The sequence below is a fragment of the Rhinopithecus bieti genome, unplaced genomic scaffold, assembly GCF_001698545.2.
Source record: "Rhinopithecus bieti isolate Rb0 unplaced genomic scaffold, ASM169854v2 scaffold_6481, whole genome shotgun sequence".
Lineage (NCBI taxonomy): Eukaryota > Metazoa > Chordata > Mammalia > Primates > Cercopithecidae > Rhinopithecus > Rhinopithecus bieti.
In genome coordinates this window covers 507,005-532,186 of record NW_016805314.1, presented here as the reverse complement: position 1 = coordinate 532,186, position 25,182 = coordinate 507,005, and the positions used below count along the sequence as shown (strand labels likewise).

Below are 25,182 nucleotides of genomic sequence, written 5' to 3'. Positions count from 1 at the left end.
TGGTGCCTCTCTTTTGCCACAGCAACTGCCTATGTCAGAGATACTAGGGCACGGGGGCCTCTGAACAGCTTGTAACAGCACCTTGGCTCAGAGAGAGAGAGAAAGGGCTTCTTGTAAAATATGCCACGGTTTTACCAATATGGGGCATGATGTGGATGAGGAGGGCAGGATAAATCAAAGGTGACCCAAAGGACACCCCCTTTCCTGAAATCAGGCTTGGTTTTATAAACCCATGAGGATTCCACTGTATTCTAGGAGGGAAGCCAGGTGGGGCTGGCAGAAGCCCCCAGGGTGCCCAGAGCTGCAGCAGCCTCTAGCTTTGGGTTTCCAGAGTAGAGGGCAGGTAACACCCAGCTGTTGCCCCCGCCTCCCTCCTTTGCAGTGCCCTTGTCCTTGCCATCACAAGTGAAGGCCCAGGATCTGAGAGTTGCCTGGGTTATGGCAAGTTCCAGGAGGTGGCAGCCGTGTGTAGTCTGTGAGGAGGGTCTGATTCACCTCCACCACCTCACCAAGGTCACTGTTGGTGACTGGGAGGTTTCCCACCCTGCCACGCCACCCCCCCCTCTGGCTGCCCAGGAGTCTGAGATAGCTTCATGGGCCATGGCTAACCCGAGACAGGCAGCACACCCATGTGTGCGGACAGGGCTCCAAGGCTGTGCTCTAGAGTGGCCATGAAGCTCAGCAGACTTCCAGAGAAACAGGCAGGAGGCAGGGGCTTCAGGGCACCAGGCTCGCTGTTGCCAGCACTGCCGTCCCAGGCATCACAAGCTTTGCTCCAGAGAACCTCAAAGTGCAGCCCTACATGATCTGAGTAATTTTAGCTTCCCCTTTGATCTACGCACCCTTCCCAAAGGGCAGGGTTATACAGTTCTTGTTACACACACTCACTGGCATTTAATTCCTGCCTCTTCAAACCAAGACAGGAAAATAGTTAAATAATCATCAGAGTACCTTCTAAGAATGAACAATAAGCTGGAGATAACACTATGCACTTTTCAGGATCTCCGAGCTGTGTAATTTCCCAGTGTATAAGGCACTGGGCCCTGTTTGCCCAGAGTTTCTAGGGTAAAATGCTCATGTGAAAAGGTGCCTGGGTCTGGCTTTTGTGAGGCAGCAAAAAGGGAAGGGCCTTGGAAACATTTTTTTCCCACTCCACACAAAATAATAACAATATGGGAAAGGAACACACAAATTAAAAATAAGTGGTTTGTGGCTTTAAAAATAAAGTTTCTCAGTGTTTTACAGAATCATAAAGTATTCAAACTGGAAGGAGCGTGGGGTACCAGGCAGGGCCAGCTTCATGCAGCGCAGCCACCTCTTCAGTGCCATCACTAGCAGGCTGGTGCACACACTGCTTGTCTGCCACCAAGAACAGGGAGCTCATTACTATGTTTTATATAATTTTTTCTTACATTAAGCCCAAATTCCTTTTTCTGTAACCTCCAGCAAGCACTGCAAACTGTGTCCTCTGGAGCCGCTCTACATACCTCCACCGTGCCCCCTCTGTGACCTCCTTCAGATCTTTGAAGATAGCTGTAGCATGCCCTGCAGTCCCAGCCTGCTTCTCTCCAGGCTACATTCATCGCTTTGTCAAACAACCTAATTCAGGAGGCCATTGGCTGCCTGGGTCTTTCCCATGTTAGGACAGGTTTTGGCAGGGTGGCGGTGACTGCCGCTAGGCCTTCTCCAGCAGCATGCCTCCTTGCTTTCCGCTGTGCCCTGTGGGAGTTGTGCCTGTGAACCAGCAGCCTCTCACGTGGCAGCTCTGGGGCTCAGCCTTCGTCAGACCATGGGCAGAGCTGGTTTCTGAGAGTAGAACGACTCATGGGTGCTTCGACTGTCTTTCCTCACAGAGGCAAACGGGCTGATGCCAAGTCGAAATCTCCAAGAGGAGAAGAAACGTGCCTGTCTTGTACACTGCCGTGTCCCCAGTAACAGGCACAAAGCAAATGCTCATAAGGACTTTCAGATGAGTGAATAAAAGAATGAAGGAAAGCAAACTGGGATCAAGTGGGGCGATACACACACACGTCTGTGGATTGAAAGTCTGGACCTCAAATGTACGGGATCTCCTGCTTGCAGCCCAAGGCCTGTCCAAACCCGCCGAGCCCAGCTCCGAGGCTGAGCTCCACCACAGCTCTGCACACCACCCCACTTCCATCCTCTATGGTTCCTTTAAAAGATCATTACCTCCTCCTCCTTGCACCCATGCCAATCTCCTCCCATTTCCTCTTCCTCCCCTTTCCATCTCTCCCAAGGAACTCCCTTATCTATACAAGTTCCAGGACATTCTTCCAGGATGTAAATTTCAAAGAAAGCCAAGCAAGAAAAATAAAAAAGTGGTATAAGACCTTGTATTGCTTTTGGGGCCCTAGCTGATATCCTTTGGCCCTAGACTGATGTGGGGAGGACCCCCACAAGTGCTCATTGTTCCAGCTGCATGGACAGCAATCCTGGGTCAGGAGTTTGGAGGGAGAGACTATCTGGGATGCACCCATTTTTGCAGAGATCTTTAGTAATGAGGCCTGGCTCACAGCCTCCTGCCCTAGGCCCATATATTGTTGAGCAGCAGACGATGCAATTGATCTGTAAGTGGATGTTTTATTTTTTTATTTTTCCCCTCCAGGGTAAAAAGCAAAAGGAACTCTGGCAACTGGCGATCTATAAACTTAGCAAGCCTCAGGACAGTCTATCTCACACATGGAAAATAACTCCGGAGCTCTCCCTCACCACCCCCACCTCTGGAGATAAACTGTAATAAAATCTTAACTGGCTCCCCTGTTCTGACAGATAGGGGACGACTTGCTTTAAAAGACCTTCATGTTCTGTTGCTGCCAAAGACATTTAAACTGCATTCAGGAGTGACTCCTCTGCCTAAAACTCTGACCAAGCCTGAGGCAGATTTCCCTGGCAGAGGCTCCATGAGCCATGTGCTCTTGGTGGGCAGGGCTGCTAAAGCTGGGTGCAAGGGCAGTGGGAGATGCCACATTCACCCTGGGCTTGCTGGGCAGGAACTTGCTTTTGGGCCTCAGGTGTAGTGGCTGGAAGGTGTCTGACAGCACAGCATGGTGGGCTGGGGGATACAGATGGGATGGACACTTCCCGTCCCCCAAGCAGCTCAAGAGAAAACTGCTCTGAATGGCTCTTATTTATAAGGAAAATGTGGCAGAGGCTCATTTACAGAAAATGAGAGAGCTGGGGCCTGAACTATTCCAAAGCCCTTGGGGAAAGGGACTGGGGGGAGGCGAGGAGGAATATTTAGTGACAGCTGAGTTCTCTTTTGTTCTCTCAAGACTTTCAAATTGTCAGAAGCCCCTGGAATAGGAACTCTGTGGGAGGTGTGTGAGAAGGGTTTGGAGATAAAGACAGAGGAGAGCATTAAGGAAGGTGGGGAGGAAAGAGAATGGAGAGAAGAAAAGGAGGAGAAATACAGAGGAGGGCAACGGAAGAGGGAAGAGAGGGGGTGCACCAAGGCAGAAGAGAATGAGGGAGACAAAGAAAGGAGTCGGGTGTCTCCAGGGGGAAGAGCTTACAACCAGGAATGAGTAAGGAACTAAAAACACAAGTGACTCAGGGGGACAGGCTGAATCTTTTGAAAGAAAGGTTCAAAATTGGCAACTTCTCCCAAACCTACGAAACAGGTACTGCGGGATGTAATTTCTCCAAATCAGAAAACTTCCCCTGAAGCTCTTTCTTTCTTTCTTTTCTTTCTTTCTTTCTTTCTTTCTTTCTTTCTTTCTTTCTTTCTTTCTTTCTTTTCTTTCTTTCTTTTCTTTCTTTCTTTCTTTTTTTCTTTTGGTTGTAGTTGCCAGAGAGCTTTAAAGTCAAATTTATTGCTAATGTTTTGTGATCTGCTTAAACCACGTGGCTGAAACATCTCCATCTGCTTCCTTGAGAAGTTCCTGCAAGTTGTCTCCTCCCAACACTACTTACTGCAGGCTCTCTCCCGCAAGCCCTTAAGGAGTGATAGAGCCCAAGGCTTGGACAAAGGGTGACATGCACTCAAAGAACGAGGAAGGTATGTTCTCCTGGACCCAGCCAGTCTCAGGAAACACAGGTCCCACAGAAAGGAAGATGCCAGCTGTGCAATGAGAGGACACAGGAGAAGAGGAGGAAACCTGGAAAAGGAGGAATCTAGAAGGAGGGTCTTTCATGCGTGCAGCCACCAGAAAGCTCAGATAACCATTAACAATTTTGGCACTTGTCTTATTAGTTTGATTAATTTTTAATCACCTAATATTTTTAGTTGGCAACGCAAGAATATAGTGTAAGTGGCCAAAGATCCCGGAGGTATGCAGTGAGAAATGAGTTGTTGTCCCTGCTACCGTTCCCCTCCCTTCACCCCAGGTAAGGGGAGGCGCTGCTGACACCAGCTCCTTGTGTGTAAAGGAAGATTCTGAAAGAGGCTTACAAGGGATCCTGGCCCATCCTAGAGCTGGAGTTAGAAAGGCTCCTCTGTGGAAGTGATGCCTGAGCTGAAAAGCGAGGAACAAACAGGGCTTCGCTAGTGAAAGAGGACGTTCATGTGCAGAGGCCCTGTGGTCGGCGCAGAAACAGCACTTTTGTTGAAATGATGAGCAGGCAGCATGGCCCAGTTGCAGACAGTGAGGTAGTGGTGGGAGGAGAAGAGGCAGGAGTGGTGGGCAGAGCTGGGCAAAGCCTGGGTCAGGGTCTCCCAAGCCATGTTAGAATTGGATCCCGACAGTTGAGAAAGCATATGTGACAGATACATTTTACATTTTGAAAAAACAGTCACCGTAGCTCCAGGGTAGGCAAAAGCAAGGAACAAGAAGTGCCCTGGCCCATGCCCACTCAGTCTCACCTCTGAGTCCAGCTGCAGCCATGGGGGAAACTTCCACATTTGCTTCACCCCACCTCACACTAACAGCCCCAGCCTCAAATGCTTTCTTCCCCAGGGCTTCCAATCACATGAGCTCTGTTGGCCCATGTATAGGCACAATCTGGAAGTGCAGGGGAGTTCATGCTTCCAGGAGCAACCCTCAGCAAGGTGCAGGGGACGATGAAGGCTCAGAAGGTCCCAGGTAAGCCCTAGGAACCCAACCAGTGACCTCACTTACACACCCAGTATTGTCTGTCCCTCCTTTCCCACTCTGCCTGCCCCTCACTTCTGATTCCTGGAGCTGCTCCTCAGTAAGCAACCAGCTCAGAAACCCTTGTTGTAGGCTCTGCTTTCCAAATGTGTCTTAGGGTGAGATGGAAGCAGTGGTAGTTGTTTGGATAAGACATGATAGGAGCTTTGGCTGCAGTGGTAGCCATAGCAATGAAGAGTTCAGAAAGATGTTTACTCTTTCTTCCAGTTGATCGAGTCGGTTACTGAAGCTTGTGCATTTGTCACGTATTTCTCGTGTCATGGTTTTCATCTCTGTCATTTCGTTTATGATCTTCTCTGCATTAATTAGTCTAGCTGTCAATTCTTCCACTCTTTTTTCAAGATTTTTAGTTTCTTTGCGCTGGGTACGTAATTCCTCCTTTAGCTCTGAGAAGTTTGATGGACTGAAGCCTTCTTCTCTCATCTCGTCAAAGTCATTCTCTGACCAGCTTTGATCCGTTGCTGGCGATGGGCTGCGCTCCTTTGCAGGGGGAGATGCGCTCTTATTTTTTGAATTTCCAGCTTTTCTGCCCTGCTTTTTCCCCATCTTTGTGGTTTTATCTGTCTCTGGTCTTTGATGATGGTGACGTACTGATGGGGTTTTGGTATAGGTGTCCTTCCTGTTTGATAGTTTTCCTTCTAACAGTCAGGACCCTCAGCTGTAGGTCTGTTGGAGATTGCTTGAGGTCCACTCCAGACCCTGTTTGCCTGGGTATCAGCAGCAGAGGTTGCAGAAGATAGAATATTGCTGAACAGCGAGTGTACCTGTCTGATTCTTACTTTGGAAGCTTCCTCTCAGGGGTGTACTCCACCCTGTGAGGTGTGGGGTGTCAGACTGCCCCTAGTGGGGGATGTCTCCCAGTTAGGCTACTCAGGGGTCAGGGACCCACTTGAGCAGGCAGTCTGTCCCTTCTCAGATCTCAACCTCCGTGTTGGGAGATCCACTGCTCTCTTCAAAGCTGTCAGACAGAGTCGTTTGCGTCTGCAGAGGTTCTGCTGCTTTTTTGTTGTTGTTTTTTAGCTGTGCCCTGTCCCCAGAGGTGGAGTCTACAGAGACAGGCAGGTTTCCTTGAGCTGCTGTGAGCTCCACCCAGTTCGAGCTTCCCAGCGGCTTTGTTTACCTACTTAAGCCTCAGCAATGGTGGGCGCCCCTCCCCCAGCCTCGCTGCTGCCTTGCGGTTAGATTGCAGACTGCTGTGTTAGCAATGAGGGAGGCTCCGTGGGCGTGGGACCCTCCCGGCCAGGTGTGGGATATAATCTCCTGGTGTGCCCGTTTGCTTAAAGCGTAGTATTGGGGTGGGAGTTACCCGATTTTCCAGGTGTTGTGTGTCTCAGTTCCCCTGGCTATGAAAAGGGATTCCCTTCCCCCTTGTGCTTCCCAGGTGAGGCGATGCCTCGCCCTGCTTCAGCTCTCACTGGTTGGGCTGCAGCAGCTGACCAGCACCGATTGTCCAGCACTCCCTAGTGAGATGACCCCAGTACCTCAGTTGAAAATGCAGAAATCACTGGTCTTCTGTGTCGCTCGCACTGGGAGTTGGAGACTGGAGCTGTTCCTATTCTGCCATCTTGCTCCGCCCCCCGATCTGACTTCGGAAAGATGTTTAGAAGGTTAAATCGAGTCTGCTGCAGCCATGTTCTCCAACACCACTCTCTTTCATGTTCTGATTGACATTCAGTGCAGGTCTGCAGCTCATGGCAAGTCCAGGATGGAGGAGACATGGTCAAGTGCCACAGCCCTGTTTTACAGCTGTGAAAATGACCACCATATATGGAGGTGGAAGTCAAAACTAAGGTCACAGGAGATTAAGGTATTTCCAGACTGTCCTAAATTTAGGTGAATTTATCATGGGGCCTTTGGCAGATGTCCAGCATTAATTAATGTCTCCTTCAGGCAAGACCATGTAGCCAGGACCATTACAGTGAATATGCAAGTGTCTGAGATAAGAGAGGAGGCAAACGAGTAGTAAAGGCTGTTCTTCATTGAGCCGTGCACGCTTATGCCCCATGCCAATCCTGTGAAGTAGATATCGTTACCCCTATTTTACAGAGGAAGGAATGGAGACAGAGAGAGGTACCATAATCTTCCCAGTATCACTGAAGTCACGCAAGATAGAGCAGACACCTGCAGCTTGTCCTAATGGCTTGAAAGGCCTGCATTTACCACCTACCTCCTGAAGGCTCCCTTTTAAATAAATACCCCTCTGCTCTTTAGAGGGAGAAGAGCCTGGGGAGAGTCCATCCATCTCTCTTCATGCTGGATTATCAGATCAATGGGTTGCCGGTAGATCCTGTCACTCAGTAGATGAGAGACAAGATGACATTTGGTGGCTGTAGAGAACCGAGAGGACCACGGTGTGACCACGGTATGGCTGGGTGGGCCAAAGGCAGCACTAGGTGGCTCTCATTTATTCATATTTAACAAACAACTTACATCAACTCAAGTAATGCTCATAGTAATTCCACGATGTAGGTTGCAGTATTATGCCCTTTTGAGAGATGAGGAAACTGCGGCGAAATAAAATGGTTTAATAATTTGCCCAAGAAGACACAGTTAGTAAGTAGCAGAACTGGGGTTTTAACTCAGCAATTCCAACACTGGTGTTCTCAATCACTGTTCCACATTGCTTCCCATTCCTGCATAGACGTTGCAGGGCTTGCTTCGCGTCAGGGGCCAATCAGATGCTGCGAGACCGGAGCTTGGAAAAAATACAAAAATGAATTGAGAATGCACTCAGCCCTCAAGTAGTTTATTCTCCCATACATGCTAAGTACTTCCACAAACGACCATGAGAAAATGTAGAAGGTGACAGATACTTAATGAAAGATACTGATAAATACTATGGGGTTCCAGAAGGGAGAGAGATTCCAGCATGGGGAATGGGGAGGGATGGCACATCTGTTTGTTTTTGCCACATAACAGACCACTCCAAGATTTAGTGGCTTAAAGCAACACCTGCGGCCGGGCGGTGGCTCAAGCCTGTAATCCCAGCACTTTGGGAGGCTGAGACGGGCAGATCACCAGGTCAGGAGATCGAGACCATCCTGGCTAACATGGTGAAACCCCGTCTCTACTAAAAAATACAAAACACTAGCCGGGCGAGGTGGTGGGCGCCTGTAGTCCCAGCTACTCGGGAGGCTGAGGCAGGAGAATGGCGTGGACCCGGGAGGCGGAGCTTGCAGTGAGCTGAGATCCGGCCACTGCACTCCAGCCCCGGCGACAGAGTGAGACTCCGTCTCAAAAAAAAAAAAAAAAAAAAGCAACACCTGCTTATTACTTCTCACAGTTCTGCAGTGGGCTGGGCAGTTCTGCTCAGGGTTGGCTCAGTAGGGCTGGAAGATCGAGCATGGTCTCATTCACACGTCTAGGATGACTGGGAAAGATGTGACCTCTCTGTATGTGGCCTCTTATCCTCCAGAAGTCTGGTCTAGTTTCCTCTCATGAAAGAAGATTTCTATCAGCAAGAGAGAGAGCAAGTCCTGAGCACACACTTTTAAGCTCCTGCCTGTGTCCCCTTTGCTAATGTCCATTGGCCAAAACAAGCCACATGGTCAAGCCCAAGACTCAAAGCATAGAGAAATAGAGTCTACCTTTTGGCGGGAAGAGATGCAATGTCACATGCAAAGAGACCTCAGAGGAATGAGAAAGATGTATAGGTATAGCGTGTTGTTGTTGTTGTTGTTTTTCCGGTAAGTCAGAATCAGAGAGACCTTTACAGAAGGGAAGGAGCTTGAAAGATGGCTAGGGCTGGGACATGTGACAGATTTCCCATACATGAAGAGAAAATCCGCAGAGGCAAGATAGCCTAGGGGTTTGCAAGGACCAGCGAATGCTTCCTCTGGGCTAGTGGAAGGTTGGGAAAGTAAGTTGGAACATAGTCATTGAGGAGATGGAGTGCTGTCTTTAAGAACTTGGATAGTCTCCAATGGCCTTCTAAGAGGTTGACCTCCACTTGTAAGGGCACAGCCTTCCCAAAAGAACCTGCTCCACCTGCAGCTCTGCCTGTTTCCTCCTGTTCCTCCTGTTTCTGCAGTGCCACCACCACTGACTCAACAGTCAAAGGACCTGTGGTAGCCAGTCTACAGGCTTCCAAAGACCTACTATGGCCTGTCCTGAAAAGGTGAGCTGGGAGAATGGTAAGCCGAGAAAAGGAATCTGGGAGATGCAGGCATGAGCAGCAGAGGTGAAGGCGAAGGGCACATTGAGGTTCTGTGACAGACAAGGCATCAAAACCCTGTTCAAATTGGCCATGTCGGAGCTGAGGGTGAGGAGGTCAGCTGGCAGAGAGCAGAGAAGGAGCAGATGAAAAGAGAGACGCAGACACAGAGAGAAGCTAGGTCCCTGGAGCAGCCTCAGATCCTAGGGATTTCCCCATCCAGGCAGAGGTTTAAGGGTAATTCTCTTTATCTTCAGGTTTTGAATGGTCTTGTCCCTGCATCAGGTGATGGATGGGTCTGTCCCCTGCATCACGTGATTGGTGATTCCGTCCCCTGCATCAGGTGATTGATAGTTGGTTCTGTCCTCTGTATCTAGTGATGGAAGATTGTGTTGCATTTCATGTGATGGGTGATTCCATCCCTGTTTCAGATGACGGACAGTCCTGTCTCCTGCACCAGGTGATGAATGGTTCTGTCCCCTTAGTCAGGTTGTGGACAGTTCTGTTCCCCGCGTCAGAGATGGGAGATTCTCTCCCTTGCATCCCTGGCTAGAACATTGGTTGGGATAAAATCTTGAAAGCGACAGGGAGACCAGGGATGGAAGTATATCTTGCCAGGAAGCAAAGTTAGGCAGAGCCTCACATGTAGTGGGCATTCAGGGGAGGAGTTGTTCTTCAGATGAGCTCTTCTTTCTCTGCCTCTTCTAGCAACTAGACATACCATAAAGTGGAGACCGAAGCCATCATATTTGCAGACAAATCCTTTGATTTGGTAAAGTCTTGAGAGCTTAAAAATGTTATTTTAGAGTCTATGTATATCTTCAGTTATCATTTCTTTCAAATATTTTATCAGTTCTCACTCTGGTTATTAAAAGCCAGAAGCCATCTATTCTGCAGTATTTCTTTGGGAGGCATTTACAAGGTGCATCTCACCAGTGGCACAGGAAAATATATTTCCCTGGAAACCAGAAGTCACAATAGTCCTGCCCTCCAGAGCCCCATGGGGTGGAGAAATCCCCATTATAATTAAAATCCGATTATTCTGCTTTTATGTCACCTCCGTTGCTGTAAGTGAGGGCTCGTCTAGCTGCCAGAGCACAGAATGACACAGATACAACATGATGTGTCAACCACTCATGTTTCTTTTTTATGAGATCAACGTTTATAACTTTGCAGTCAGCCCACTGACAGACTGTAAAACTTGGCTTATTGGAAACAGATACATCAACCATAAGGCACCACTTGTTGAAGGCTGATTCCAGTCTTCCCTGGGTATGAGTTCATCCTTGGAGAGAAAGCCACTGGGACTGGCAGTGTCCTGAATTTCATCTAGAAACGTTCATCCACCTGTCTTGGACCCCCTCAACATTGCTCCTTGTGAGAAACACCCTTGCAGCAGCGTCCTGTCACCACTTACATATGTATGAGTTAGGCACCACAGCCTGACTGCTTATGAAATGTACCTTAGCAGAATTCAGACCCCATGGATGCAGTACAATGTACCCATGTAACAAACCTGCACATGCACCCCCTGTATCTAAAATAAAAGTTGAATTTTATTAAAAGAGTAAAAAACCATGAACCCCTTAAAAGAAAACGTAGGGGTAAATTTTCATGACCTCGGATTTGGCAATGGATTCTTAGATATGCCAACAAAACACAAGCAACAAATGAAAAAAAAGTAAATTGGATTTCATCAAAATGTAAAACTTTTGTGCATTAAAGGACATCGTTAAAAAAATGAAAGACAACCTGTGGGATGAGAGGAAATATTTGGAAATCATATATCTGGTAAGTGTCTAATATTCAGGAATATATAAAGAACTCCTAACTCAACAACATAAAAAGAAACTACCCAATTAAAGAATGTGTAGACATTTCCTCAAAGAAAATATATAAACGGTGATAAACACATAAAAATGTTCAACATCATGGCCATTAGAAAATGCAAATAAAAGCCACAGGAGATTTCTCTTTCTTCTTTTTTTTTTTTTTTTTTTTTTTTTTTGAAGATGGTCTTGGTCTGTCGCCAAGCTGGAGTGCAGTGGCGTTATTCTCAGCTCACTGCAACCCTGCCTCCCAGGTTCAAGCAATTCTCCTGCCTCAGACCCAAGTAACTGGGACTACAGGTGCGTGCCACCACGCCAGCTTAATTTTTTTATTTTAGTTAGAGGACAGAGTTTCACCATGTTGGCCAGGATATCTCTCAATTCTTGACCTCACTGATCCTCCTGCCTCGGCCTCCCAAAGTGCTGGGATTACAGGCGTGAGCCACGGCACCCTGCCTGAGATTCCTCTTTATACCTACTGGGATGGCTATGATTTAAGAAAATGGAAAATATTAAGTGTTGACAAGGATGTGGATTTTAAAAGTGTTTTTCTAGTCTATTTGTGGCCATAGAAATGTTTCGTCTTTTATGAATCCAAAATGCAAGACAGACCATAGGAGCCAGCTTCTGCTTCACAAAAGGGGTGCTCAAAGCAGATGCCCCTTTGGATGTGTGCTGCTAGCATGGCGGAGACTCGCATGTCTGCTTCACACATATTCTATTCTACTCTGCCTCTGTCTCACCTTTGCTGCATGCTCAGAAACTACTGCTGTCCCCACATCAGTCTCCTTGAGTCCAAATTGATCTCTGAGATCTGTTGATGGAAAGGGCTTGGAGAGTCCCCCTGTTGCAACAGCTTTGTTCTCTTTGTGGTATGTCTTGGTTTGCAAATGACTCTCTTCCTTCAATATCGAGGTGTTCAGCTGCAGATGAGAAGCAACTTCATGCAGTTTCATGATGCAGGCACCACTAGGAAATATGTCTCCATGGCAACCCCAGGGTTACCTCATCCAACAGCACTCAGATGTTGCTGACCACAGAAACATTTTTTTTTCACATGTAGAGCAAGCATCCACTGTATAGAGCCAAGAGGTATTTGTTTGTCTGTTTTTGATGTTCTATGCCTCTGTTCAGAGCCCTTGGGGGTAATGTCACGTGTTTGGGGAACATTTTTAAATGTGGACAATATTTCTCCATTCCTCTGCTTCGGCACACGGAGCTTTCTTTGCTGCAAAAATAAGAGAGTTCTTCTAGGGAGGTAGTGTCATTATTCATCTCTGTTCTAGCCACTGCCTGTTGCCAATGAGTTGTTTTAATGTTTTGAATCCAGAATTCATATTTTCTCAGCCTCAGCAGGATCTGGCCCACTCAGCACTTGATCAGGACTGTTCATAGGAAACCCAGGTGCTTGCGAGGGGAGTGAAACTGACTGCTGCCATAGTGACCTTCCACTCCTCCTGTCCAGACTGGAATCATTAACTCAGGCAGGCACGTGGTTAGCACGTCCCACTCCCATTAGCCTGCTGGGGATCAGCATTATTGGGAATGACGTCGTCTGCCCCTCTGCAGCTCCCCAAAGAGCTAACTTAATTGTTGGGAAACACTGGAGAAAAAGATGTCATTCCTCTACATGAGTGGTTCTCAACAGGCGGGGAGGAGAGGGACTTGTCCCTGAGGGGACATTTGGCAATGTTGGGCAGCATTTCGGTTTTCACAACTATAGAGGGTGAGTGACCAGGGACGCTGCTAACCATTGTATAGTGCACAAGACAACACCCCTGCTCCCACCCCAACAATGGATGACCCAGCTCAAAATATTACTAGTGCTCTGTAGTGAAGAAACCCTGCTCCACATAATCAAATTGCACCCAGCAAGGTATGGATTCCTAGCATTCAGATCTTGGTTATTACTGATGCAAGGGCAAGCAATGGGTTATTTATTAACTGTGTGAATAAATGCCTGTAAGTGTATTCACTGCAGAACTCCAGTACATAGAAGTGCTTTCTTGTGACAGAGAGAGTTTGCAGTGCCTGCTAATCCCTCCTGGAAAGCCTTTTCGTCCCTGAATTACGATCTCAGCCCATGTTGCCTCACACTGCCTCTCTGTTATTAAAATTCCTTTCTACACAATTCATAGGAACATAAATCCTTCCTTTAAAGTCTAACCAATAATGCTTCCAGAAAATTAGATTCTCCGTTTAAAAAATTGACACTTAACAATAATGTGCCTCCTTCCAGTCCTTCCCTCTTTCTGGAAATCTTAGGACAGGTAGAGACATGGGGGTGGATGAAATGACTTTCAGGAGCCCGTTGCATGGCCACACCCATAATCTACTGGTTGTGCTTGTTTCTTTGCTATCACTAGTCTTCTAGTCGTATGACCTGGAATTATTACTTAAAATGTGATTCAAATGCTGTGTAAATATGGCCAAAATGTTTGTTTTCTTCAGTGATGGAAGTAGGATTAAGCAGGCAGGGAGCAGAGCTCCAGGGTCCACCGGCACAGGAGCCAGCGACAGACCTCACCAGACAAGTCCCCAGAGTGAATTGTTCCAGTTCCCATCACAGGCTTTCTCCACCTGACTTATCCAAAAGGCTGAGAAGCAATCCCGTCTCAGGCTTTCTCACCAGGTTGGCTTGGTTTTGTTTTTGTTTTTTTCCAAAGCCCGTGTAGCTAAGTCGTATCAAGGGAAACTTAGGTCAAGATGACAACCCACCTAGGCCCTCAGATTGTCACACCCTCCTGCTCACTGCCATGGTGGGGTGGGGGTGGGTGATGTAAGGCTCAGGGAGAAACTTGCTCTGCCTCTCACTCAGGGCCAGGTACCTACAGCTTTGGGGGGTCCCTGTCAGGAAGGTGCAGGTCCTCTGAAAAATGCCACTGATTGGAGAGGATGACCTCAAATGTTCTACAGAGACTCTGCTCTAGTCCCTTATAGTCATTAGATTTCAGAAAAGGTTTAAGATGTTTACGCTAAGATGGCATTTTAGAAGCTTTATAGATCATTAAGAAGCTAGGCATATGTGCACGGAGGAGGGAGGGCGATCATGAGAAACGACAGTAGCTAATCATCATCTTACAGTGGAAAATGTTTTAAAATCCTACTAGTGGACTTGGAATCACAGGAACACTTCATGCCCAGATTAGCTCTGGGGCCGAGGGTCATTGTCCAGATACATGGGGAACTGGAGCAGCTGAGAAAGCCTCAGAGCGTCTGGACAGCACACTAGGATTCAGTCTTCCCATGCTGGGGACAAGCCGCACACTGCACGAGGAGCTGGAAGAAGGACCCATTGATGTCCTTTATCCGGCAGAGTCTAACCCTGATGGGCCCTCCTCTTCAGGCACATCACACGTTCTCACTTCCCAAGAGATAATTTGATTGGTCTATATCATTACTTCCTTGTTGTCCCTGTTGAGCGAAATTTGTTTCTTGACCCAACTGTGACCAAGACAACAGGGTTGGCCTCACTGACTCTCCTCCCCGCGTATCCACTGTCTGCAAAAAGAACTGCTCGGGCCATTTTCCTGTGGGAGCATCCAAGAGTGGGACAAGTCCTTGGTGCTTCATGGATTCTCTCTCTAGGGCAGAGTCCAATTTAAGATCTTCCGTACCCAAGTCCTCACTCCTAACCTGAACTGCTGTTATCCTCAGCCAATACTCTGCAGCCCTAGTCTGGAAGAACAGAGCCCATTTGTAATAGAGGAAGAACCTTCTTGCATTTCCCCACACAGTCTGATAGCAATTTAGCTTCACAAGGCCCTGAAGGGGTTGAGCTGGCCCTCCGTTAAGGAAAGCCAGCAAATCCATACAGATGTTTTTCTGAGTGCTGTTCTGACCAGGGCTCAGGGATTAATCTTGCCTGGTATCACATAGCATTGGGAGGTTAGGGAATTCTCTTTGTGGATCAGGAGGTATATTACATAAAATCAAAATGTAAGTGTGTTCTTTTTGGATAAGGCAATGTTTTCCCTTCTATTTTTATTTATATAACCTTATCACTTAGTCTCTTTTACTTCTTTCCCTCTGCCTTCCTTGGCACTGAGCCCACCCTGAATCTGCAGGATAGACTCAGATAGCTGGGCAGCTTTCAGTGGTATGGTTTCTAACCACTCTCCCTCTAACCGCATCTGGTAAATCTCATTAAGGGGCTTTACTAACCTCATTTTCTTATCCAATGCAGAAAATCTACTCCACCAAGAATTTCAGTTCTTAAGACATGTGACTTACAATCCAAGAGGCCAGAGAGAGTAGGGTGCCAATAGGATACATAGATTAGATAGACAGACAGATAGATCAGATAGATAGGTAGGTAGATAGATAGATAGATAGATAGATAGATAGATAGATAGATAGATCATAAGTAGAAGATTTATCAGGGGACTGGCTTTTATGATTATAGAGGCTGAGAAGTCCTACCATAGGCTGTCTGCATGCTGAAGAACCAGGGAGTCCTGTAGCATGGTTGAGTTCAAGTCCAAGGCCTCAGAACCAGGGAAGCCAATGGTGTTACTCTCAGGTTGAAGGCCTGAGGACACAAATGGCTGCTAATGCAATTCTGGAATCCAGAGGCTAGAGAACTGGAGATCTGATGTCCAAAGGTAGAAGAAGAAGGGTGTCTCAGCTTCACAAGAGAGAGACAGTAAAGATTTGCCTTCTGCCTCCACCTTTTTGTTTTATCTGGACCCTCAGCTGATTGGCTGATGCCCACCCACAATGGTTGGGGACAGATCTTCCTTACTTGGTCCACTGATTCAAATGCCAATCTCTACTGGAATCACATTCACAGACACACCAGAAGTCATGCTTTACCAGCTATCTGGGCATCCCCTTAATCCAGTCAAGTTGACACCTAACATTAACCATGACAAATGTGTTGTTCTGAGCACCCGGCACAGCTCTCCTGGCTGTCTGACTCTCGGCTCCCCAATAGTCCACCCTAGCTAGCCTCCCTCTCACTCTGTCGCCCCAGAACATACTTCAGAACCAGGGCCTGCCCTGCAGAATAGCAGACCAGCATCTGATATGCTTTGAGAGGTGAAATAGACTTCCTACACATATTATTTACTTAATAGAGGCATTTCACTGCATAACTTGTGATAAAATTTTAAATGCAAGTACCTCTGGAAGAGGAATTCTCAACTAGACCCACAGGACAGTATCAAAGGCTCATAGTCTTTGCTCAAGGCACAGATACTGCTTGTATCTGTTTGCTTGCCTGTTTGGTCGAAACAGTTTCTATTGTGGGATTGTGGAGGAGGCTATAGAGTAGAGAAGAGCACAGGACACCTGATACTTAGAGAAGGAGCAGCCAATGGGAAGGCCAGTCTCATCTTAACAATTTTTAGTGAGTCACCTCTACTTAATCCGTTTTCCTTCCTAATCTGCCCTGGTTTATTGTCTACATTCACCTCCTGATACAATATACACCTAGTCAGTGGGTGAGCGCAGGCTCCATGGAGCGGACACTGTCACCCTTTCTACCTCTAATCCATTCTCTACTTTAAGACAAAGTGGTTCTCTCTAGAAATGGAGAAATGAGCCTGATCCCGACAACTAGGATTTTGCTTCCTCATGAGCCAAGAAATTGTGAAATGAACAGAAGTAGAAGGAAAAAAAAGCAAAGAAAGGAAGAGCCCGACAACGGAGGAAATGATAGAGTAATAATCTACGGAAAACTCAAATTAGTGAAACTGTGCTAAACAAGATGAAATAATGATACCATGTCAGTAATGGGGCTGTTTGCCAGCTCACCTTTCTTCCCTGTTCCCCATCTTTACTGTATCACATGGCCAACTCCTGCAGCCTGTATTTCCCAAACTCCCTTGTCAGCTGGGCTCTGACGGTCCAGCCATGAGGACACTGGCAGGAGACTGGAGGGCAGGAGGAGAGAAGGAGGTGGTATCCCTCCTCCTTCCTCTCTGCCTTGGCTGGCATCTCTGGCACAGGCTGTGTTTCCTCCCTGGCTCCAGGTTTGCAGTGGTTTCAGCTTCTTCGAGGTGACTCTTCTCTGGATCTAAGAGCGCCATCCTTTTTCTTTCTACCTCCAGCCCCATAAGTGATAGTGGTTTCCTGCTGCTGTAATCTCTGGGTTACCTCCTTGACCCCTATTTGGCTTCTCAGCTCATCCAGCCCCTGTGAGCCTATTCCCTGCATAAAATTCCCTCTATTTAAAATATTCAATGACTGATAGGATCTCTCACGGACCTACCTTATACAATTTTCGCATAAGTATTTCTTAATGTTGGCGCGCACACACACACACACGCACACACACACACACACACAAAGGATTTCTTAGTAGACAGTACAAGGAGCTCTAAGGCTTTGATGACCTAAATCTTACGGAAGGGTAGAGAGGCATCCAGAGAAAATGATCTCTTTGGTCTCATCTTCTCCACAACTGATTGGAGACAAGGCTCCGCCCAGTTGTTTTTCACTCGCCTTCTTTTGGGGTTTTTGGCACCCTGTTCATGTGGATGGAAGGCCCCAGAAGCAGACCTGGTGAAATCGAACTGCAGCCTCACCTCGCATAACCAGACACCTTTATGTATGATGCTTTGGTTTTAAGGTGAACCTCCAAGCATATGAAATGCTACCTCTTGCTTTCAATAATGTAGTAGTTTGATTCCTTTGCTTCTACCTATAATGCTGCTGGACCTTGTGGATATAACATACGTGCGATTTTAAAATGTGGCCCATACTTGAGGCCACATTATCTTGGTTTTACAATTTTGACATGGTTTGAATGTATGTGTCCTTCAAAATTCATATGTTGAAACTTAAATCCCAAAGTGATGGTCTTAAGAGTTGGGTCGTTTAGGAGGTGATTATGATACAATAAATAAATAATTTACGCAGATAGTGAGGGCAAATGCGTCCTCAGCAAGGTTTCCCCTTTAACAAAAAGCAGCCTCCAAATCATTTCTCTTCCAGCAAAGAGCAGCCTGAAAAACTGAGCTGCAGATATAGATAAACAAGCTGGAAGCCTGCACAGGTGGATGCTGGCAGCTGTGCCAATAGAAAAGGGCTACCTGGAAGCCAAGTATGTTCAACATGGAGGCTCCATCTTCCCTTTTCTTTGCCACCAGACAGTAAAGAAGTAGGCAACATGGCACTGGCCTGGTAGAGAGCCCATCTGCATAATAAAAGATTAGAGTGGGGTGGCCAGCTTTTCACACACTATGCAAATGACACACCTGGTCCAACCAATCTTTCGTGTCCCATGTAAATCAGACACCGCCTCCTCAAGCCCATCTATAAAACCTTCTGCATTTCACTGCAGAAGTGGCAATGCATTTTCTCTGGGCCCCCTCTGCCACAGAGAGTTCTTCTCTTTCTTTTGTGTATTGGACTTGAACTCTTAACCTCACTCTAGTGTGTCCGCATCCGGTTTTCTGTGGCCATGACACAACAAATCTTGGGTATTCACCCCAGACAATGACACCACTTCAATTAGGCCATGGGGGCTCTGCCCCTATGAACAAAATTAGTACCCTTATAAAAGGGCTTGAGGGAGTGAGTTCACCCCTTCTGCTGTTCAATTTCTACCACGTGAGGACGCAGCAAGAAGGCACCATCTTGGAAGCAGACAATAAGACCTCACCACACACAAAGTATCTGCCAGTGCCTTGATCTGAGACTTCCCACCCTCTAGAACTGTGAGAAATAAATATCCATTGTATATAAATTACTCAATATAAGATATTTAGTCATAGCAGCCCAAATGGACTAAGAAAAATTCTATAAGCTGGTTGGTACAGTCAGACTCTGTGAACTTATCAATATACGTGGTACAAAGGGGCTGTTTTGTTACTCCATAAAGAAAAAAAATTATGATTTCCAAATTTGCTGCACTGTTAAACTCCATTTGCAAATGTCTCTCTTGCTTTCTTATTTTTACTGGTACTGTGGAGAGCAAGATGTCAGGAAATCTAAGCCAAATTGCTACATTCACCTTTCACTAGTTCTCCCATTTAGAGTTTGGTTCTTTTTACATCATCTCAGATGCCTGTGCCAGGTTGGAATTCACAAATCATAACTATGATAATGTCACTGTCTTGGTCAAAAGTCTTCAATAAACTCTTCTTTGTTCATGGAATACAATAAAAACAACTTGAATCCAAGGTCTCCTCAAGCTGCCTCTCCAGCCATATCCTCTCCAGCCATATCCCTTCACGTATCTAAATCCTGGCTTACCCACCATATCCCAACAATGTCCTGAAATCTCCATCCCCACACACTCGCTCATGACTGGCCCCTACCTGACCCCATTTCTGCTTTCGAGTCCTTGCAAAAATGCAGCCTCCTACATAAAGCCCATCTGGACAGGGACCCCTTCAATTGACTGTGATTGGTGCCTTTTTAAAAACTTATAGAAAATGTTTCCCTTAAAATGATTTATTTTCAATTATATGTTTATATTTTATTTAATTTAAAATAAAATTTAAAAAATAAAACGAAGGTAAGAGTTAAGTCTCCCTTGACAAGCCCATTCAATCCCAGGCCCCTGCAGATGCATCTCTATACATATATGTGAATACAAATGTGTGTGCAGACTTGTGGTTTTTGTCATAAATATTAGAATATTTGCAGTTTTTTCAACTTGTGTTTCTTAAAATGTTATCACAGCCCCGAAGGGCCTGCCTGCTCGAGCCCCAATTCACAGATCAATCTTCTCTTTAGTCATTCTCTTCTTTAATTTCTGTGCTACAGCTCTGCTGGCTTTCCTCCTACTCTTTAGCTGTATCTGTGCTCCTTTCTGGCATAGGGCCTTTTCACATGCTCTCTTTCCTCCCTGAGGCCTCTCATCCATTTCTCAGCTCAAATACAATTTTATCAGAGATGCCTTCTTGGATTATCAAAGTTGGTGCAATGTTGCTAATAAATACTCTCATATCGTCATGTAGAATTCATAACAATTGTACCGTAAACTACTTGGTGGTGAGAACTCCTCCTGTGCTCTGCCATGCCGCCACTTAGCAGACATTCGATAATTCATTGAATGAATGAATAAATCACACGTTTTAATAAGATACGTATTTGTTTATTTGCCTTAAGTCTGTCTCTTCCTACACACAGCCAGGGACAATGAGTATTTTATTCATCACTGAATACCCGGAAATCACCACAATATCTGGATTATAATGGAATCTCCATGTTTGTTAAATGATTGAATGAGCGAATATGTACAACAATGAAAAAACTCTTACAAGTACATACAAAAATAACAGAAACTCCAGCAGAAACACAAGCAAAGTACATAAGCAAGAAATTAATAGAATAAAAGTACAAATGACTGGTAAATAGATGAAAAATATTTATTTTCATTATAATAAAATAAAAAAGAATTTTAAAACATTCCACATTTTGGATATCAATGGCAAACAATTACAAGGTTGAAAAACAGTCCATATTGGTCAGAGGTGAAGAAACAATCATTTCGTGAGAGTATCAACTGGTGTAACACTGGTGTAGAGCAGTTTTGTAGTACATATTTAAATTTCAGGGCCAGGATCAGTGGCTCATGCCTGTAATCTCAACATTTTGGGAGGCTGGGGTGGGAGGATTACTTGGGCTCAGGAGTTTGAGACCAGCCTGAGCAACATAGCAAAACACTGGCTCTCCAAAAAATAAACAAATTAGCCAGGTGTGATGGTGCACACCTGGAATCCCAGCTAGTCAGGAGGCTGAGGCAGGAGGATTGCTTGAGCCCAGGAGGCTGAGGCTGCAGTGAGCCATGATTGTGCCACTGCACTCCAGCTTAGGCAGCAGAGTGAGACCCTGTCTCAAAAATAAAAAATAAATAAATAAAATAAAATAAAATAAAAATTTAAAGATGTATACTTGTTAACCTGGCAATTCCATTTTCTCTACGGAAATGCTTCATGAATTCGCAATGAATGGGTGAAAACATATTTAGTGCAGGATTGAATATAATACAAATATTCAATAAGAATGGACTGCATATAAAATCATGGTTAATTTATGTTAAAATTATCACACAATGGAATATTCAACTATTAATCAAATAAGGTAGATCTATCAGCATCAATGTGAAGATATCTAATATATATCATTGAGTTTAGGAATTCATGTAGAACTGATTAATTTATAAATATAAATATATATTTACATTAATATAAATATATTTAGACAATATATTTATATTTATTTGAGCATATTTATATAAAGTTACATTTCTAAATAAATATAAATATATTGACATATAAAATATAAATTTCGATATAGTTACATAAATATGCCCAACTGCTTACAACCATCTCTAGAGATATAGGACTATAGAGGAATTTCAACTTTTAAGTTATCTATTTTATATTATTTGAATGCAGATGAACATATGTTACATTTATAATCAGAAAACAAATATTTCAAAACAAAATGTAGAAACTCTTTAATTAAAATACAAGGGCAAGAGAATCTTTGAAGAAATGCCTGAATATAAGGGTTCAGCTAGAAACTAATAAATGAGTTCTGTAATTTACAAATGTTATAGTGATGAATGATTCGGCATCACAAGACACATCTATTGGTATAAAACTGCCTTTACAGCTAGTCTTCAAGTCAGGAGTATACTCCTTAGATTTCGAAATACAACTTGCTCCCCATAAAAGTCCCCTGGGAGTATCCCAACATTTAATATTGCCCCAACAACAACGATCATAAAGGTGTGACTGATGCTGAGAAAGGAACACAATGCCAATGAATCCTGACAACACGAAACTCGAACAGGAGCCGTGGCTTCCTGTGGACAAAAGGGTGCCCAGGAGTACCCGTACGTCCCTGTGAGGGGTGGAGCAGCCCTCTGCTTGCGTGTTGTCTAAAACAGCAAGTTGTAGGTGTTCCTATATCTTTCCAGGCTATTCTAGCTCTGCCTGGCCTCTAATCCTCGGCTTTGCCTCCAAGCCCCTTCCCCAACACACACACACACACACACACACACACGCATGCACACACACGCAGGCACACTTTTTTGTTTTTTTTAAAACTCTATTCCTGATCTTTGAATTTCTCAACTAACCTTGGTTCCCCAGCATGATCCTTGGTGCTCTGCAAGAGCTATTGGCTCAGACGAGCCACTGGGCTTTTGCCGTTCTTGATCACCTGTGGGGAAACCCTCACTTCTACTTCTGTGGACCTGAATCCTGTCACTTCCCAGTTTGCCAGACACCCCAAGAGGTCTACCCTGTTTCCTGTGGGGGTTTAGAGAGAGAAAACAGGCAGTATTTTAACAACACCTACCAGACAATCAGAGGAACAATGCTGAATCCAAAAAAACTCGCAATCCGAATGCTTTCTGCTATTTTATAGATACATAGTACTTAGCTTTCATCTAAAGCTATACGAAATAGGCAGTATGTGGACTAAACACGAAGTAAACACAAAAATAATATTAGTCGAGACACAGCTACCTTCACAGGGGCAGCACTAGAATTCCCCTTGGTTAGAGATTTTAGGCAAGAACATTTGTAAGGCTCCTTCGCTTAGAGCTAACACACCAGAGAAAGGAAAGGGGGTTCTGCGTGAAATGAGACATTTTCAGTATTTGTTCTTAAAAGGAAGGATAAGAGAAGAGCCAAGGAAATAGCAAGGGTTTGTACCAGGGCAGGAAGGCCAGTGAAATGTTCTGGGGACAGTGTGGCCAAAGCACATTTGAAGAATGGTAAGGCCTACTCTTCTATGTGCGGCTGTTTGTGTTTCTATGTCATACATCCATTTTAATACCCCTTTTCCCTCCTCCTAAAAGCTGTAGAAATGTCTTCTCTGTTCACCTTAATTTTTTTATGTGAGGGTATTTTGGTTTCTTTAATTTCTAGAACGGACGAGTTTTATGGGATATAAATGGAGCCAAAGTGACAAGCAGGAAAGAAGTAGCCCAGGACACAGAAGAGGCCTTACGAACACAACTTCACTCTGCCCCCTCCCCATGAATTCAAAGAAATATTGGCGGGAACTTCAGAAATCCATTGGCAATAATGATGGGAAATTCTTGCTAACTTTGCCTAATCTCAAGAGAGCCAGAGAGGCCTCAGCTGACATCTAGAAAACAAAGAAACATAATGCAAAATTGTAAATACATACAATTTACCCATCTTTTTTTCAAAAGCTGACATATCTCAGCCTTCATGTATAGATAGACACACATACACACACACACAAACACACACACACACGAGGGAATGGAATGCTGTGAAGGATGAATGGCTGTGATTAAGTTAGTATGACTGAGCAAGCTCTAGCCTCAGCCTTTTCTTCCAATCCTCCCCAAACGTGTGTTCTTTAAAATCCACGACAGTACTGGGGAGGAGGGGAGGAGGGAAAAACAAGAATAAAAAAAAATTTTAAATAGCAGCTAAACATAAACTTGAATAGAAAGGATCTAAAGCTATAAAAAAATAGCCAAATCCGATGAATATGAGGGGGAAAGATATACCCATATTTAAAAGACTGAATTTAATAGAATATCTTAGTAAAAAAGTATTTAAAAGCTTTTTTTCCAAGCTCAGAAAAAGTTAGAGGACTTTTATGTTATTAGGAAAGTTTTAATAGGTGCATGAGTTGCGTGGTCTACCTCTGCTTCTCTCCATTAAAGAGCCCCTCGTGGAGATTCTGGTAGGACAAACCTGGCCAGCCAACCCCATGCCTTGCCAACTCACATTCTCTCCCTAATCGGCTCCTCAGAATTCTGATATGAAGCACGCTCCAGTGATTCTGAGGGAGGCCAAAGTAAATAGCCACTGTAGGTGAGTTTTCTGGAAATTTGGGGTAAAAGAGAAGACTTCATCACGTCCTTTTCGAAAGGCATCACCTACTATATAAGCCTTAACCACCTCCTTCCCAATTCTCCTTCCCAAAGGCCCTCCTGAGCAGCCTCTAGCCAATGTGAATGCCCAAGGCTCTGGTGGAAACCAAGTCTTCCGTGATTCCTCCAGCAACTTTAAACAATGTGTAGTGACTGAAATGTACCAGGCGTCTTTGAGAAAGTCTCATCTTCCTTAGCATTTTCTAGAGTTTTGGGGTTGAGTTACAATATGTTGATGTAAACTTGCTGGGTGTTGGAACTGTGCAAAGCAGAAAGGATTCCATGCTGGGCATCACCCTAAGGGATGTTAATCTTGGGTTGTTCAGTGGCAGCTTTCTGACCACAGACAAGTCAATCTCTCCAGACCTCACATCTTTCCTTGGCCCATAAAGTGATCAGATCATATTAGCTGAAATAATAATAGTATATGCAAGGCTCTGGCTAAGTGGGTCACATTCATTCTAACATTTCATCTTCACCAAAATTCTAAGTGGTATGTGTATTATCTGCATTTTACAGATGACTTCTAAAAATTACTTCTTATCCTAATATTTTTAAACTCTACATAATTGTCATATTCATTTGGGTTCTTATTTTACTGCAAAGTTACTGGAATTTATTTTTAAAGGATTTATTATAGGCATTTCTAAAATGATGAGACATAGTTACCCATGGATTCAGGAAATGAAATTGCTAATTTTGATGTTAAAACTGTTTCTGATTACCCTGATGAACTCTCCATTCTTCCTAAATTCACCAATTACTCATTTCTGGTTTTTCCTCGTTCTTTAGATTTGATTCATCTGCATGCTCCATGAAGGCTCAGTTTCAGATGAACCATCATGCTGATGTCTGTAGGCACATCTCAGGATCCTTTCAGACAGAGGAATGGGAAGTCGATGACATCCAAGCAAGGGGGATGTGTTTTTCTCCAACTCTGAAGTCCCACTCAACAAGAGGCTATGGTCTGAATGTGTGTGTCCTCTCCAGAATTCATGCTGAAACCTGAACACCAATGTGATAGTATTAAGAGTGGGGCCTTTAGGAGGTGATTAAATCCTGAGGGTGGATCCCTTGTGAATGGGATTAGTGACCTTATGAATGGGCTGGAACTTAAAGTAAAATAAAAATTAAAAAACAAAAAAAGAAAGGGCCGGGAAAACTGTCTAAGTCCTTTTACCCTTTTGCTTGTGGCCACGTGAGGACACAGCAACAAGGTGCCATCTTGGAAGCAGAGACGAAAGCAGACACCGAACCTGCCAG

At 45.0% G+C, this 25,182-nt stretch overlaps 1 long non-coding RNA gene across 1 annotated transcript in view; it reads left to right on the top strand.

Moving 5' to 3' along the window:
* Window positions 1-24,977, top strand: part of LOC108529680 (uncharacterized) — a 60,290-nt gene extending 35,313 nt beyond the window's left edge. Inside the window, exon 5 of the long non-coding RNA XR_001885612.1 lies at window positions 24,712-24,977. This is a non-coding gene — a long non-coding RNA (uncharacterized LOC108529680). The remainder of the gene's footprint in view (window positions 1-24,711) is intronic.
* Window positions 24,978-25,182: the final 205 nt, after the last annotated feature.